The following is a 15,930-nucleotide window of genomic DNA, read 5'->3' on the forward strand; positions in this document are numbered from 1 at the left end:
TTTTTCTTTGTTCTTTTTTCTGAGTTTTCCTCAAACAGTGTTGTATCCAAGTTTTTGTCTTCAATTCCACAGATCCTGTCTTCCACTATTTCAAATCTGCTTCTCAGCCCTTCTATGATATCATCCATTTCTGAAATCTTGTTGTTTATCTTTTGGATTTCTAATTGTTGTATTTGTATAATTTCTAGTTGTGAAGTTATTTTGGCATTTTGTTCCTGCATCATCTTCCTGAATTCTTCCAAGTTTTTGTCTGTATTTTTCATGAATTTGTCTATTTTTTCCTCATGTTTGTCAGCTCTTTGCCTCAGTTCTTGGAGAATTCTGAGTATTAGAGATTTGAATTCCCTATCAGGTAGTTCTTGTGTATTTTGTTCCACAGGAGAGTCATCCGGTGTTTTATTTCGGATGCCTACTGGAGCAATCCTGTCCTGTTTTTGTAAATGTTTTGATATTTTCTGCTGTGTTCGGGGCTTTCAGTAGTTATTTTTCTTGTTTATTGATTGTAGATTTGTTTGTTTTGTCCCTTTTTTAAAAAAAAAATTGACTATGTCTGAGCAGGCGGACTGTATGTTCTTTGTTGTTTGCTTGTCTGTGTGCTCAATACTTTTCACCTCCTTCTCCAACTGGCAGGGTCAGTCACTCAGCTATGGTACAGCAGGGCAGGTCTAGCTGAAGAGGAATTACTGGGACGGGTTGTTTGTGGCACTTACTTCAGCCACCAGAGCGGGTCAGTAATCAGTGCAGGGCAGGTTCCAGTAGACAGTGCCTGTGCTGCTTGGTGGTGTGATGTCAAGCGCACCGTGCAGGTAGGCAGGATGCATCGGGGGGATTGTTATGTGTGGAGCTAAGACGGATATGGGAGAGAGGAGAGAGGAACAGGAGCCACAAACATAGAAACAAACAAAAAAGAATGCTAGGGTAGCTTGCCGTTGGAATGGAGAGATGAGAGACTATGAAATGGAGAAAAACAGAAAAGGGAAGAGGGAGAAAAGAAAAGAAAAGAATGAATAAATAAAAATCAGAAAGGTTAAAGAACCGCAAAGTTCCCAGGGATCCCACCGGTGCAGCTATGAGGTCTGGGGAAGTCACTCTCAGGTGTTGCAGTACAGCCTGGCTAGAAGGCGTAGAGGTATACAATACCTGGTATTCAGGGATCAGAAAGAGAAGGAAGATATAGAGAGATGAGAAACTGAGCAATGAAGAAAGACAAAAAGGGAAAAAGAGGGAAAACAATACAAATTAAAAAAAAAAACAAAAAACAAAAGAACAAGAAAGGCCCCCCCAAAAAAACAGACAAAAATAAAAACAAGAAAAAAAGAAATGCCCTCAGGGATCCCTCTGCACGTCTGTGGAAGCTGAAGGGGAGTTCCTTGCCACACAGCTCCGCTTGGCCAGAAAGTTCTCCCAACTCAAGAAAAGGCAAAGAAAACAAACAAAGAATTCAAAACGAACAAACAAACAAAAGCCCAGTGATCTCACCAGTGCAGTAGCCCAGACTGGGAAGCAGCTCCACACTCGAATGGAGCTCCACAGCCCCTCAGGAAGAAGATGGCGCATGGAGCCAGGCACTCAAGTGAAAGGAGGGGGAGGCGGTGAGAGGCAAGCATTAAATCAAAAGAAGCAGAAAAAAAAAAAAAAGAAAAAGCAACTCCAGCAGCTAACAAATGGCACTCAGAGAGTCAGCTAGTGCGGGCTGGTGTTTCTGGACAAGAGACTGTGTCTGCGGGAAGTGGAGGGGGCCGAGAATGGGTGAAGAAGGGTAGAGAGTGGGAGATCATATATCACAAATTGCCAGCACTCTGCAGCCCCTCAGGAAGAAGCAAAGATGGCGCACGGAGCGAGGCACTTGAGTGAAAGGAGGGGGAGATGGCCAGAGGCAAGGAAGAAATCAAAAGAAGTGGAAAAAAGCAACACCAGCAGCCAACAGATGGCATCCAGAGAGCCACCCGCTTGGGTGTGTGTAATCCAAGCAGCCGGTGCTTCCTGGTCAAGAGACCGTGGCCACGGGAAGCAGAGGAGGCCAAGCCGGGGCAAAGAGGGGTGGGGTGGTGGGAAAGTGCACGCCGCAAATTACCGGTTGTTTTGTCTCCCGCTGGACGCTCCATGAGGCTGCTTTCTCATACCTCCGTTTGCTGGTCTCCGATAGGAGTCCAAGATGATGGAATCCACGCTGCTAGCTGGTAGGGGACCTCTGCATGAATCTCTCCTCACTCTCTGTTCTCTGTCAGTTTTCTCACTCCATTTGGTGCTTGGCTGAGTTCTTTATCTCTTCATTTGATGTTTTAGGGTTTCAGGATTGTTGTATTCTCTGTTTGGCTTAGTTTTTTGGATCTTTGCTGTGGAGGGACGGCGTGGTGCTTCTGCCTAGAGCGCCATTTTGCCGGAACTATCCCTTCCATCTTCTTTTGATGCTTCTTGCCTCGTTCAATATTTTGCCCATAGAATCCTTCAGTGTTGCAAGGTGATGCTTAATTTTTTCTTCAGCTCTTTCGGCTTGAACAACACTGAGCATATTCTTCCCTTTTGGTTTTCTAATTCCAGGTCTTTGGACTTTTCATTTAATACTTTGTTTTCATAAGCCACCCTTTGAAATCTTCTGTTCAGCTCTTTTACTTCATCTTTTCTTCCATTCACTTTAGCTACTCTACAATCAAGGGCAATTTTCAGAGTCTCTTCTGACATCCATTTTGGTCTTGTCTTTTCTTTTCTGTCTTTTTAATGACCTTTTGCTTTCTTCATGTATAATGCCCTTGATGTCCACCATGGGTAACCCTGCTGGTATTTGAAATACCGGTGGCATAGTTTCCACCATCACAATACTACACACTGACAGATGAGTAGTGGTCTGATTGAAGAGATATTCAAATTGTTATAGTTATAATACAACCTGTTAAGTATATCATAGATCATGAATGTAGTGCTCGACAATAAGGTAAATAATCCTTCTTTGGTGAGACGGGAAGGTTAGTAATTATATCTTTTACAGCAAGCATTTTAGATCAAGCATTCTTGATCTATAATTAAAATATTTGTTGGCAAATAAGTGCTAAAAGAGATTTTTGGACAGAGGTCGTTCAAAGTTATGGAGTTGTGAATAAACATATTATTTTCAAAGAACAGGAAAACTGGTTAGTGTATGAGGATTATATAAAGGAGTAATGAGACTAAGAAAAATGAAGATATCAAGTTATTTTTATTTGACTGGATAATATAGCTGTGCTATAAAAATTACTTAGTATGTTAGATCATTTTTACATTAAGAGCTCATTTGGCTGTGCAGTGTTTCAAATTACTTGCTACTCAGTAGCTGGTCATAGGTTAGTCAACATATGTCATAATTCTTTTCTGTAATTAAGCTCAAATTAGTTGATTCACATTAGTAGATGTAATTTTTTATTGTTTATTTTAAATATATTTCTTTTGTACATTATAGTGGTTCATGGCCTTTTCTAGAATTAATTGAATTTAGTTGACTATATCTGCAGTAATATATTGTTAGGTTTGATTAAAAATTCAAATGATACCGGGAAACATGTTGTTCAATGTGAGATTTCTTTGTGCTTTGGATAGAAATTCCCAAAAGAAGGGGTAAATGTCCTCACGTGCCAAATGAGAGATTCCAGGCAATCTATTCATGTCTTGGTCATGAGTGCCCCTGAACTTCTTCTGAGACCTTTGGCTCCACATCTACTTCCAAGTTACATAAGAGGAGAAAAGAATAATCAGGAAAAAAGATTTGTAGTGGACATTTGTTTGGAGTATTTAGCTGGAATGCTATTAGTTTAGGGTTGCGTAATGATTCCTCTTACTCCACAGCCTGATTTTCATCTCAAAGGAGGAAGGGGAGTGAGTGGTTCAAGAGAACAGCTGAGTGTTTGAAATCTGTTTTTTGGAATTCAGAAGGGAGAGAACCATAGAACTGGGACTAGACTGTCAGTTGAAAAATCTAAAGACCAAATAGAAGAACTGCCCATGACAGAACAGGAAGGAAGGATTGAGCTTTGATAGTCTGGCAGAAAAAAAATGGTGGTGTTTTTTATGGGTGAGACTGAATTTGTGGGAGGTGTCCAGGCCTGAATCATGTTGAATGGACCCAGTCCAGGATTTCAAGCCTGTCAGAGAAAGGGATAGTGGTATAAGGAGAGCCATAGAGAGGAGTCTTGCAATCAGTTGCAAACTTTTGCAAGAGAATAATGCAGGGTAAATTCCTTGATAGGTGCCTCTGAAGAACCCAAAAAGTATTGCTTGAGAGTGAGACCCTTACCAGTAGAAAATTAACATAAAGCCAATACACTTTCAGAGAAGAGGTTGGTTGGGCTTGCCTTACTAGTTGCCAATAATTATTACAGATCTATAGTAATTAAGGTAGTAGGAAACTCAGCAAAACTGGGTTCAGAAATAGACTCACGCATACATAGGACATTTGATGTCTGACAGAGGTGGCATAGTAAATACTGGGGAGAGAACAGAATATTCAACAAATGGTGATGGAAAAATTAGATACTGTTAAGAGAAAAAAAAGTATCACTGGGCCACTACCTAATACTTAAAGAAAAGTGAGTTTCAGTAACATCTGAATGTGAAAGGCAAAACTATAAAGTTCTTAGAAGAAAATTTTCCTGCAAGAATGGTAGTGGAAGTTTTCTTATACAAGATCCAAAAACCACTAACCACAAATTATTAAATAATGAGTTTGACTACATTAAAAATAAGAACGTATGTTCATCAAAAAACAACATAAAGAAAATTAAAACATAAGTCAAAACAAACTCCTGAACGGGAAAAGTATTTGCAACACATATAACTGACCAACTCCTGCAATATATATATTTCTACAAATTAATGAGAAATTGAAAATTCATTAGAAATATTATAGAATATTTCTATAAACATTTGGATAAAGAGGAACTCTAAATAGTCTATAAACATAAGAAGTGACACTCATCTTCACTGACTATTAGGAAAACACTCATTGATAATTAGGGAAGTCTTCATTGAAACCACTTAAGATATAATTACACACTCAACAACTTTGCAAAAGTTAGAAAAATTATCTAACGAGTCTGTTGTCAAGGATATGGCACAATGGAGATTCTCATACGATGATGGAAGTATGTAATCATACGACCATTTTGGAAAGCTAGTTTGGCATTGTTTAGTTAAGTTGAATGTACACATATCATAAGAAAAATCAAAACCAAACCCGTTGCTGTCGATTTGATTCTGAAACATACCTTATGGCCCAGCAATTCTTTTCCTGAGTAGGTAAACTTTTGCACCATGCACGCACAAAAAATTCACGGCTTCTTTGTTTATAACATTCAAAAACCAGAAACAGCCATAAGTCCATAACTGAAGAATGAAAATAAAGTAGGATATATTCTTAATATGACATTATAATACAGCAATGTAAATGAATACACTGTAACTACTCACAAAAACATGGATGAATCTCATAAATATAACATAGAAATAAGCATAAAGGATATATACAGTGTGATTGCTCTTAAAATTAAAAAATGGTAAAAACTATATTGTTCAGAATGCCCTCATAGTTGTTGACATATAAAATAATACATCAAGGAAAGCATTGCCACAAGAGCCAGAATAGTGGTTACCTATGTGGGGGGAGAGGAGGTTATAATCTGGAAGGAGTAAAGAGTACTGGCATTGTTCCTTTTTTTTTTTTTTTTAATGTGGGTGGTAGTTACACAGGTGTTCATTCAAAATTATTTTTAAACCTTACATATATGTTTTATGTACTTTTGTGGATGTATATCTTACAGCTAAAAATTTAAAAAAAAATTCCATAGGATTAAGATATTTAATGTGGCAGAGTTTATAAGCAGCTTATCAAAGCTCATTTCCTTTTCTTTCTGTTTAATAGCTATTCTTCAAATCCCAGACTTGTTTTCAGTTAAAGCTGGGCTTGCAATAGCATTCTAACTAATAGAATGTGATTGGAAGTGGTTTCTAGGACTCTATCACTTGGTGCATAAAAATTTCCCACATGTGATCCTCTGGGTATTTCTCTCCTTTTAGCTGAATGGAATGGAGGCAACACTCAGCGAGACCTTAAAAGATACCTATTGAAGTTAGTTGAGTCACTAGCATCCTGAACGGTCCTGTATGACTGTGTGGATGATGGCCAACTTGCCTACCTGCTCACCTGCCTAGTCTTGGTCATGTTTTTATTGTGTTTGGATAAGTAAATATTTTAGTCTACTCTAACTAATACCCATAAGCAAAAAAATCCAAATCTGTTGCTGCTGAGTCGATTCCAACTCACAGCCACCCTATAGAACATAATATAACTGCCCCCATAGGGTTTCCAAGGACTGGCTGGTGGATTCGAACTGCTGACCTCCTTTTGGTTAGCAGCCTCATCTCTTAATCACTGCACCACCAGGGCTCCCTAATACCCAAAGTATTTCAAAATTTTCATAAAATTAGGAGAAAAAATACACAGTTTTTGCATTTGCCAAAATTCTCTTTTAACAATTTTTTATAATCACTGGATAATTATTTATTTTTTAATTATAGTCAGCTTTAGTGTATCTACTTTTATTTTTGCTTTAATTTGTCAAAGGACTTTGGATGAATATAGAAAGTTTCATATTATTCTAATCTCTTAAAAGATGTTTTAAGGATATCAAGAAACATAACTAAATTAGTAATGAGTCATTTAACAATTTAGAAACTTTATCAGATTGTCTCAAATCTTACACACACTTAATTTGTGTAATACTGTCAGAGTTCCACAAAAATCCACTCATGAATCAACTCAGCATATTTGGGCTATTTTTATTATAATTTTCTGTTTGTTTTACACTTCAAATTAATGTGAGCTTATATATTAGCATGCAATTCATGTGGTCATATATTTTCACATATTGTTATTATCACCATCATTACTTATAAATAAAAAATAAAACAGAGCAGTCACAGAAAATTTTAGCACAGAAATATAAAGTTTTGTATAAAAAAAAATCATACTGGTACCTCAATTTTTATTCTTGTGGTAACTGAAAAATAACCACAGAGAGAAAAGTCAGTTTTGTTTGGATTTTAAAGGAGTTTGTGGAATCCTTAAAGATAGGATGTTTTTTTTTAATCACCAAAATATGGGCTTATTATTTGGAAACGGCAGTAATTAGTTATTTTATTTTTTTTAAACAGCTCTCTTAAGATATAATTGACATAAAGTAAACTTCACATATTTAAAGTGCATAATGTAATACATTTTGACATATGTATACACCTATGAAAGCATCAAGACAATCAAGGTAATGAACAAATCTATCAAACCCTGACCTGTTTCCTGTCATCATAGATTAGTATGAATTTTCTAGAATTTTTGTTTATCATGCAGTATGTACTCTTTTTCTACATGGGTTCTTTCACTCATCATAATTATTTTGAGACTCATCCACGTATATCAATAGTTCATTCCTTTTTATTGCTGAGTAATATCGCATTGTATGCATATATCACAATTTGTTTACCCACTAACCTTTGAATGAATATTTGTTTCCAGTTTATAGCTATTAAAAATAAAGCTGCCAGTAACATTCAAGAACAAGTTTTTGCATTGATATAGGTTATCATTTCTCTTAAATAAATATCTAGAAGTAGAATGGCTGGGTCATTTAGGTGTATATTTAGCTTTTTAAGAAACTGTCAAAATGTTTTTCAAAGTAGTTGTACCATCTTACATTCTCACTGGCATTGTGGAGAGCTCTGGATACTCCATACCTCACCAACACAAGGTATGGCCAATCTTTTTGATTTCAGATATTCTAATGAGTATGCAGTGGCATCTCATTATAGCTTTAATTTTTATTTTCCTAATGACCAAAGAAGGAGCCCTGGTGGCACAGTGCTTAAAGCTCTTACCTGCTAACTGAAAAGTCAGCTGTTTGAATCCACCACTCTGAGGGAGAAAGATACGGCCGTCTGCTTCCATAAAGATTACAGCTTTGGAAACCCTTTGGGGGAAGTTCTGCTCTGTCCTATGAGGTTGCTATGAGTTGGAATCGACTTGACATCAGCAGGTTTGATTTTGTTTTTAATGACCAAAGATTTTGAGCATCAGTTCATGTTCTTTATTTGTAATCAGTATATCTTCTCTGGTGAAGTATCTGTTCTAATGTGTATGCCCTGTAGCCAAAGACACTAGAAACACATCTATAGTTGAACAAGCTGAGTTTATTGCTTGCTGCAGCAGGGAGATCATGAAACATGAGAAACCGTGGTATGTTTTGGTAAGATTATTGAAAAGAATTATAGGATTTTTGCTTGTGTTGTATGACATAGGAGAGAGAGCAAAAAACAGGAGTTTCCTATGAATTGGGTGTTGTCAGTAAGAGAAAATTTCTGATTGGGCATCTTAAAAATTTAATCTATAACATGGGATAAAATGTTTGTCTTCATTCTAAGCAAGGCTGCACTGTAACTGGTAAGGAAGCAGCTGTCACACACATTAGCTGCAATAGGGGAACGTTTGGTCATTTTTGTGGTGTTAACGAAGTTCATGTGTATTACTATGTTCAGACATGATTAAGGATTCAAACTGCTTTTGACTTGATACATTCTGGTCACAGAGTGGCCTTGTCTATGCTGATGTTCTTCAAAATGTGGAACAGGAGAACACCACAACCTAACTGTGAATTCTAGGAAGCGTCTTTCACACCAAAGTCTAGCTGATAATACCAGACAAGCTCCCAAATGTCAAGGAGCAGAGGGGAGAGTGTTTTCTCTTTCTCAAAATATTTTGCCCGTTTTAAAATTAGACTGTTTATTCTTATTTTTAGTATTGAGGAATATTTATATATTGTTGAAATAAGTCTTTTATCAGCTATATGATTTGCAAAAAATATTTCTCTGATGTGGGTTGTCTTTTAATTCTCTTAAAAGTACTATTTTGAGAGCGGTAATTTTGACAGAGAAAACTAACCTTTTCAAATTATCTATCTGGGGTCTGATAATATTAGAAGTGATAATTTTGCATGTCTAATTAGCATCTGTACTCAAGCATGGGAGATACCAGTTTCTTCATGCTCTGTGTGGCCCCACGCCTGGGCCACTGTACTGCCAATTCTGAGAAAAGCTGATTCAGAAGGCCTGGTTATCTTTTTCTCACTCCCTGTTCGTTTGGGGCAGTGCTCATTGGTTATGTTGCTGTGATTTAGGCACCAGTGTTGTGCTGTGGTCTGTCACGCAGCCTTTCCCAAGTCCACAGCTCGGGCTCTTGGTAGCTGGAGCTGTCACATGGACTTCCCTGATATTTCATCTTTCTTAAAGTTCTCCTTCAAAAACAAACCCACGGCACTTTTCAACATATTTATTGTCTAAAATATGAAAATCTTTTTCAATCATTAATCTTGTAAGGGTCTCATTTTATAAAAAAGTTTGGGCTTTTCCCTTTCTCCACCCTTCCTGCTTCAGCTCAGAAACTAGAGAAGCATGACTTCAAGCCAAGCCATGGAAAAGATTTTCTTTTTATGAGACTTGTAGCCTTAGAGAGACTGGGTTTGTTGGCAACGCCTCCCTTTAATTTCAATTGGCCGGTTCTATTAAGGTTGCATTCTTCCTTAAACATGTCTGAAACACAGAAGTCAATTATTTCACACTTTAGTGGAATTATCCCAAGAGCTAGTCAGTGTATTTTGGATCACCTGAAAATGATGAAATTTATAAGTTAAACCAATTGGACATTTGGGCCAAACATGTAAATACTCTACTAGAGCAGATCACTGTCACGTACATTCATCTTTAAAGCAGAAAGTTCACCAAAAAAGATTTATGGGTTTTTGGGGATAGTTTTATTCATGGCAGTTTTATATCTCAATTACCTAGTTTTAATTTTCCACTTGGAAGATGCCTATTCTGAGTAAAAATTTATTTTCAAGACACTGTCCTCTGAATACTATATTGAAAAAATCCAATTAACTTGAACAAATTATACAGCTCCAAAGGCATTCTTCTTTTTCAGAGAAGACTATGAAAACAAAAATTAATACTCAAATGAAAAAATAGTTGCACAGAGTTAATTTTTTCCTGTTGATTTACTTCCTCTACCAGCACCACCTCCTGCAGTATGTTCTTATCTCCCTATTTAGAGATGGTCAGTGAAAATTAAAGTATTTCCCAGCTCTCTCCTTATACCTCCCAGCTCTAAAACTTGACAGAATATATCTATAACAAAACAAACACCAAACCTGCAGAAATTCAAGAACTTCCCCTCCCAAGCCTACTATCCTAGGTGTCAGGGTTCACCATTTCGTTTGTGTTTCTTAACAACTAAACTTCTAAGCCAGTGACTTCCTATTTCAGTTCCTTCTCAAAAGCCTGTGGTGGTTTTCCCAGATTAAGTTTTAAAAATAAGACAAAATCTAATTTTGTCTATGTCAACTATATAATAATAAAACTTTTGCATATTTGTCACTCATTGTTTTCTAAGATAGTCTGTTGACAAACAAACATTTACCCTTGGAACTCAGACATCATATTGTGAAAAAGCCAAAGTCACATGGAGAGACCATATACATGTATTTTGGTCTACAGCCCCAGCTAAGGTTTCAGGTGACAGCCAGCACCAACAGTGAGGTATGTGAGGGAGCCTTCAGATGATGCCAGCCCCCAGCTTTTTAAATGCCTTTGCTGATGCCAAGTAGTGATGACCTGTCACCACCAGACACTGCCCATATGGTATATTCTTAAACAAAATAAATATTCTCATTTTTATTAGGCCACTAAGTTTTGGGGTAATTTATTTTGCATCCATAGTAACTTGAACGTTATAAAGATGTTCTCTTATTTTCTAATACTTTTAGTTTTTCTTTTACATTTTTTACCTTTAGAACTTCAATTAGTATATTGGCTAAGACTATAAATAAAGATCCAAAAATTTTTTAAAACTATATGGATAGTCAATTGTACCAATATTTTTTTAAAAATAATACTGTATTTTCACATGATTTTGAAAACCAATTTTACTATGACCTAAACTGTAATGTATAAATGGATCATTTTGTAACTCTCAGCAACATATATTTTTTACTAAAGACACAATATATTTTAATACCTTGCTTGAAAAATGTCCCTTCTGTCTCAACATGTTGTTCCTCTTTCTCAAAATTTATTGGTTATTCCTGCATGTTTAACTCTACCATACATATTTTTAGAATTTGCTTGATTAATTCAATGACAAATCCTGCTAAGGTTTTCGTTAGGATAATACTGAATTTATATAATAATTTGGTTAGGCTTAACATGTCTTCATTTGGGAAGAGATTTTCTTGAGTATCTTTCTGTAAAGTTAATTTTCTTCATTAATAACTTACATATTACTTTTTAGGTTTTTCCTAGACTTTCAGTAGGTTTTTATGTGTTGGAAGTGGAATACTTTTTCTCTTCTATTTTCTATTTTTTTGAGTGTGTGTATTGGAAGTTTATTTTTTTCATATGTCACTTAAAAAAATATTTTGGTGAAAGTATATACAACCAAACATACACCATTTCAACAACTTCTACATGTGCAGCTCAGTGATGTTGATTATATTCTTCAAGTTGTGCTACCATTCTCACTATCATTTTACAAATTATTCCATCACCATTACCTTAAAGTCACTGTTCCTTAAGCTTCCTATTCAACTTTTCAAGTTGTCAATTTGATCTGGGATAGATAATTTTTTAAAAGAGCACAATGCTCAAAACAGATGTACTTTACTAATTAAGATAAACTATTTTTTGGATCAAAGAAGTCTTCAGGGGATAGTTTTGGTTTAAAGTTTAAAGATTATTTCAGAGCAATAGTTTTGGGGGCTCATCCAGCCTGAATGGCTCCAGAAAGTCTGGATTCCATTGAGAATTTTAGATTATATTCTGTATTTCTCCCTTTTGATCAGGATTCTTCTATAGAATCTGTCATCAAAACATTCAGTAATGGTAGCTGGGAACCATCCAGCTCTTCTGGTCTCATGGCAAAGGGGACAGTTGTTCATGGAGGCAACTAGACACACATTCAATTTCTTCCTCTGTTTCCTGACTGCCTTTCTTCCACTGTTACTTTAGGTGAATGGAGACCATTTGCTGTAACTTGGATGGCAGCTTGCTAACTTTTAAGACTCCAAGCACTACACAATGAACTATGAGGTACAACAGAAGTACTGACAAACAATGTTAGGCCAATTGATTGGGCCAATTGATTGGACCAATTGATTGTGATGTTCCTTGAAACCATGACCCTAAACCTCCAAACCAAGAAAACAAATTCCATGTGGTGTTTGGTTGTACATAAGCAGCTTCAACAGCCACTTTTTTTTTTTTTTTTTTGGTAAAATAAATGTCTGCAAAACACAACATTTGCAAATTCAAAACTTTTCAGGTGTACAGCTTAGTAACATCCACTACATTAATCGATTGTGCAACTATTACCCTTAATTGATGACAATTTCCCATTACCATAAACAGAAACTTACTGCTTCCCAAACAATGGCTCCCCTTCTCCCCCTCCCTCCAGCTCCTGGTAAACACTTATAAATTTTGGTCTCTACTCTGTCCTATAGGGTCACTATGAGTTGGAATCGACTCAACAACTATGGGTTTGGCTTATGCATTTACCAGTTCTTGTCATTTATGTAAGTGAGATTATATAATATTGGTCCTTTTATGACTGACTTATTTCACTTAACGTAATGGCTTCAAGGTTCGTCCATGTTGTAGCATGTATCAGGACTTTGTTTCTCTTTCTGGCTGAGTAGTATTCCTTTGTATGTATATACCACATTTTGCTTATCCATTCATTGATAGGCATTTAGTTTGTTTCCACCTTTTAGCTATTGTGAATAGAATAGTGGTGCAATGAACACTGGTGTACATACGCGTCTGTTTGTGTCACTGTCTTAAACAACCAACCCATTGAACTCTCCTAATAGTTCTGATAATTTGTCAGTGACTCTTTTGGATTTTCTAGGTGGACAACTTTTTCATTTTTCATTATTGACACTGTTACTGTTTTATTTCCAATATCTTATCTCCTTTTTTTTACTTATGCTATTGCCTTGGCTTGAAGCTCAAGGACAATACTTAGTAATAGGGATTGCAGGTTAGCCTGTCTTATTCTGGATAATGATGGGAGTATTTCTAATGTTTCACTTTTATTACAGTTTTCTTTTAAACAGATTTTTGGTATGAAAATGTGTTAAAGAAGTTGTGTTTTGCTTCTATAACTCACATTTTTTCTTCTTTTCAATGAAAAATAGTATTAAATTACATCACATGTTTTGATAGCCATTAAAATAATTACATTTTTTTCCTTTAATTAGTTAATGTAAATTATCTTGATAGATTTACTAATGCTAAATCATCCTTGTCTATTTGATCATGAATTCTTTTCCTACACTGCTGATTTGAAATTTGGTGACATTTAATTGGAAAATTTCCAATACCATTATCCCCAAATGTAATGAGTATAAAATAAGAAGATATTTGTTTTAGTTTTTTTCCATAAAAGAGACAATTACCATATATTTGGGTCCTTACAAAGGCTCTCTTATATTTCAAGTGCTCTTTCATTAATCGTAAAAAAACAGGATACTGTTTTTGGAAGATATGTTAGCTTGAAACATCTATAATTATTGCTAGACTTGGATGCTTATTGGAATTAACTGATTAAATTGGTACCAGAAATGGGAGAAGGGAGCAAAGAAATTGAACACATATATAGAAACTATTGCTAAGAAATAAATTCATGACTTCAAGTGTTGAATGTGATTGTGCGCAAGCTTTAAATACCTCTCCTCCCCACAGAAAAATAATTAAAATGAGTGGAGCTCAAGACAATAGGAAAAAAAATACCTGCTGTGGAGTCAGTTCCAACTCATGGCAACCCCATGTGTGACAGAGTAGAACTGTGTTCCATAAAGGTTTTCAATGGCTCACTTTTTGGAAGTAGACACCAGGCCTGTCTTCTGAGGTATCCCTGGGTGCAATTGAACCTCCAGCATTTTGGTTAGCAGCCAATTATATTAACTGTTTTCGTTACCCATGGACTCTCAAGATGATACACCTACAGAACAAATAATAAGAAAAAAAATTCTAATGACATGCAACTGAATACTTCAGCCTTGGAATGAAGGTTTTTTTTTTTTTTTTTTTTTTTTTAAATAATGGCAGAGTACTTGGACTTTAAAAGTGCTGGATATCAAACAACCTAGATAATAGCAAATGATATGTGCTCCAAATTGTTAGATGACTCAAAAAAAGAACTTTAGTGATGTTAAAAACAGAGTCTAAGATGCTTCTAAAGCATTTGAATTATATTGTTTTATTATTTGAGTGGTAAAATGCTTCATTTCAAATTTATGTATTAATTTAATAAGACATAATTTTAATAAATTATAAATTCAAAATAAATTAAATGAGGCACTTATTTGACAATTTCATTTAAACCCTAAGAGATTATATATTCAAATTGACTAAAATGAGTTTTTAGCGTTTCTTATCGGAAAAATTAATGCTCGCATTACATCTGAGTGTATGAAAGATGCTTACAAATATGTTGAACCATGGTTTTTATTTTTACTTTTACTTTTGATTTCATAAACGGATTTTACTATCAGACCATTATTAACCTAATAAAATGAATTTGATATCTGGTTGTATGTTCCAAAAGTATAAAACCATGTATATATTATTCGAATTATGACTCTCTGAATGTTGCATAAAACTTAGGAACTGTCTGATGCTAGAGCCTGTTTTAGGAATAGATATTTGACTACCTTTTCATATTATTTTATTATTAGTCTTTCAAGTTTTCTACTTCAACTTAACTCAGTTTTTAAATATGTGTTTTTCTAAAAATTTCTCACTTTCTCTAAGTATTCCAATATACTGATAAAAGACACATAAACTTTTTTTAAGTTGTACTTTGAGTTTACAATTCAAGTTAGTCTCTCATACAAAAATTTATACACACATTGATATGCGACCCTAATTGCTCTCCCTATACTGTGACAGCACATTTCTCCTTTCCACCCCCGATTTCCCATGTCCGTTCAACCAGCCCCTGACCCTCTCTGCCTTCTCATCTCACCTCTGGACTGGAGCTGCCCATTTAATCTCATGTATCTACTTGAGCTAAGAAGCACACTCTTCATGAGATTCATTTTATGTCCCATAGTCCAGTCTAATCTTTGTCTGAAAAGTTGGTCTCAGGAATAGTTTTAGTGCTGGGTTGACAGAGAATCCGGGGACCATGCTTTCTGGGGTTCCTCTAATCTCAATCAGACCATTAAGTCTGGTCTTTTTACTAGAATCTGAGTTCTGCAACTCACTTTTCTCCTGCTTCGCCAAGGACTCTTTGTTGTGTTCTCTGTCAGGGCGGTCATTGGTGGTAGCTGGTCACCATCTAGTTCTTTTGGTCTCAGGCTGATGCAGTCTCCAGTTTATGTGGCCCTTTCTGTTTCTTGGGCTAATACTTTCCTTGTGACTTTGGTGTTCTTCATTCTCCTTTACTCCAGGTGGGTTGGGACAAACTGATGCATCTTAGATGGCTGCTCACTAGCTTTTAAACTCCAGATGCCACTCACCAAAGTAGGATGTAGAATATATTCTTAATAAACTTTGTTATGCCAGTTGACCTAGATGTCCCCTGAAAGCATGGTCCCCAGAAAGCATGGTCCCCAGAACTCCGCCCCTGCTACTGTGTCCATCGAAGTGTTTGGTTGTATTCAGGAAACTTCTAAGCTTTGGTTTAGTCCAGTTTTTATGACTTCCCCTGTAGTGTGTGCTGTCCTTCCCTTCACCTAAGATAATTATTGTCTACTATCTAGTTAGTGAATAACCCTCTCCCTCCCTCCCCACCCTCGTAACCATCAAAGAATGTTTTCTTCTGTGTTTAAACCTTTTCTTGAGTTCTTATAATAG

This window comes from Trichechus manatus, unplaced genomic scaffold, assembly GCF_000243295.1.
Source record: "Trichechus manatus latirostris isolate Lorelei unplaced genomic scaffold, TriManLat1.0 scaffold00144, whole genome shotgun sequence".
Taxonomy (NCBI): Eukaryota; Metazoa; Chordata; class Mammalia; order Sirenia; family Trichechidae; genus Trichechus; species Trichechus manatus.